The sequence below is a fragment of the Cervus canadensis genome, chromosome 15 (assembly GCF_019320065.1).
Source record: "Cervus canadensis isolate Bull #8, Minnesota chromosome 15, ASM1932006v1, whole genome shotgun sequence".
In the NCBI taxonomy this organism is placed as follows: Eukaryota; Metazoa; Chordata; class Mammalia; order Artiodactyla; family Cervidae; genus Cervus; species Cervus canadensis.
In genome coordinates, this window is record NC_057400.1 from 51,070,315 (window position 1) to 51,073,476 (window position 3,162).

The following is a 3,162-nucleotide window of genomic DNA, read 5'->3' on the forward strand; positions in this document are numbered from 1 at the left end:
CAGCAGTAAAAATCATTGCTGATTCAAATGTAAAGTTAAAATGTGGGATTTTAGCTTGGATGATTTATATTAAAATTATCCAGTTCTTCCTTCAGTTTTGGCTTGGTATGTTAAGAATAATGTGAATTCTGCCCTGCCCTTGAAGTCTGCAGATAAATTTTAAGCTTATTGTTCTCAACAGGGCTGATGAGAGAAAGGTGTTAGCTATTCAAAAAGTCAAGATATTAGTAAAAGAGTCCATAAACTTAAAAGAAATAAAGGGAGCAAACTTAGAACTGTCATTTGTGCAATAGAAAAGAAGATTGCCAACATTTTGGAATAGGGGTAAGTATTTATATGTTGGCTAAAAATAAATCTTGGCGAATCTGCATCTATGTATAATAACCATTTGGAAAAGTAGAAGTGATTACCTCATGAGCAAGATAATAAAACTATCTTCATCTATTAAATTCTGATCATTTTATATCTACTAGTTGAAAAATTCATTCTCAATAGCATACTTAGTAGTACTATTTAATATTTGAAGCTTTCAGAGTATTTTGGAGATATAATTGTGATTACAAAGAAGTTGGATAGTTATAATGTGCTAGAATATTGCCCCAAACTTCCAACTAAAACATGAACTATATCTAAACAGTCCTGTCCAATGAATTTATATCTTGAAAAACAAGCCTGGTAAGAGGAAATAGATTTTAAAAAATCAAAGAAAAGAAAAACCAGTGTGTGTGGGTTTTAAAGCAGGTGCAGTGCTATGTAAAAGCAGAAAGCCCGCTCTCCATTTTCAAAAGTATTTCAGAAAAGGATGTCTTAAAACTTTAGTCCTGTCAGATTTTTTTAAAAAGAGGTTTGTTGAGTTTCTCCTTTGCTTAAGTCAGTGCCTTCTTTTGAGGAAGTGATAGAAATTCATCTATTCACAAAGGCATCTGAGAACTATCTAAAGATGATACCGCTCTATTTAAACAAATTAAGGTATTCTACATTTTCCATCAACTGAATGTTTGGTTTCTTGTACATGCGTTATTCTTAATGGTAACATATTTACTCAGTGTTTTCTGTCAGTCGGGCTTCCCTTGTGGCTCAGCTGGTAAAGAATCTACCTGCAATGCAGGAGACCTGGATTTATCCCTGGGTTGGGAAGATCCCCTGGAGAAGGGAAAGGCCAGTATTCTGGCCTGGAGAATTCCATGGACTATACAGTCCGTGGGGTCTCAAAGAGTCGGACACGACTGAGCAACTCTCATTTTCACGTTCTGTCAGTCACTGTGATACATGTAAAATGAATTGTCTCACTTAAGATTCAGAATAACCATATGAGATATGACCTATATTATCCTTCCTCATGTTACAAATGAGGAAACTGAGGCTCACAGAAGTTAATTTGCCCAAGGTCCTGCAGAGATGGGAAATGCATTCAGATTTGTTTGATGCAACCTTACACCAAATTTCCTCTAAAGCTCTCCAAAGGCAAAGGATGTTATTTTATCCCATATATAGCATGTTAACAAGGGTAATATTAGGTATATAGGAAAACACTCTAAAGTCTTTTTTTAAATGATGATTAGATATCCAAATTCTGGACAAAGTCGGACACATTGACCTATTCATATATTGTTGTTCAGATGCTCAGTCGTGTCTGATTCTTTGCGACCCCATGGATTGCAACACGCCAGGTTTCCCTGTCTTTCACCATCTCCCGGAGCTTGCTCAAATTTATGTCCATTGAGTCAGTGATGCCACCCAACTATCTTGAACTCTGTCGTCCCCTTCTGTTCCTGCCTTCAATCTTTCCCAGCATCAGGGTCTTTTCTGATGAGTCAGCTCTTCTCATCAGGTGGCCAAAATACTGGAGCTTCAAGCTTCAGCATCAGTCCCTTCAATGAATATTCAGGATCGATTTCCTTTAGGAAATTCATATATATAACTTGACATAAAAGATAGCTCTTCCTGCAATGGTTGAAAAAAGTCAGTTTTTTTAAAAGTACAAAAAGGAATTCTCTCATTTTGTGGTGATAATAAACACCAGTATTAGTAATTACTCTTAATGTAACTTGGCTTCCTTTTCAATAATTATTATGTTTTCTTACCTTTCTTAAAATGTTTACATGTATAACTTACCTTTTAGAGTCCCAGAAAGTTTGCAGGGGCTAATTTCTGGTCCCTAAGTTTCTACAGAGTTTCTATCCTATGGAAAGAATAATTTATTCCAGTCCAAGGGTATATAATAGGAAGATAAGACCTGGGGATTTTCCCCCATTGTTTTATTATAAAAATGTTCAAACATACAGCAAAATTGACAGAATTTTACAGTAAATACCCAAATAACCAACCACATGGATTATTCATTTATTCTACATGGTTTATTACTTATCCATCCATGTTATTTTTATGGTGCATTTAAAATAAATTGCAGACATCAGTATATATCCCCCAATACTTCAAAATGCATATCATTAAGTAGAGTTTATTATAGTTCAGTTTTTAAATTTTTCAGTTTTTAAATTTACATTTACATGCAATGTAACGCACAAATGTTAAGTATATAAATTTGCTGATTTTTTTCACAAATCCATATACCTCGTGTAACCCAAGCCCTATTTAAAATTTAGAACAGTACAGTCATGCCAGAGAGTCTCATGCCCCTACTGAGGCAGTCCTCACCTACCTCTCAGATATAACTACTGTTCTGATTATTTTGCTTCACAGATTAAATTTGCCTGTTCTAAAACTTCATATAAATGAAATTATACAAAGTATAGTGCTTCTTTCACTTAGCATGTTTTTGAAACTCATAATTCAAAATGAAATAATTCATGTTGCCTGTATCAGTGGTTCATTTCTTTTCATTGCTGAGTATTGTCTTTTTTCCACTTTCCTGTTGATGGATATCTGGGCTGTTTCCACTTTTTTTTTTTTTTGGATATTATGAATAAAGCTACTGTGAACATTCTTGTACAAATTGTGTGTGTGTGTGTAAACACATGTCTTTATTCATCTTGAGTAAACATCTAACTATGAAATCATTGGGTCCTTGATTAGGTATATGTTTAGTTTCATAAAAAACTGCCAGACCTTTTTTCCAAAGGATTGTACCATTTTACATGCCTGCATCCATGGGGACTTCCAGTTGCTCCACATTTTCTCCAACCTTTCTGCTTGTTAGTC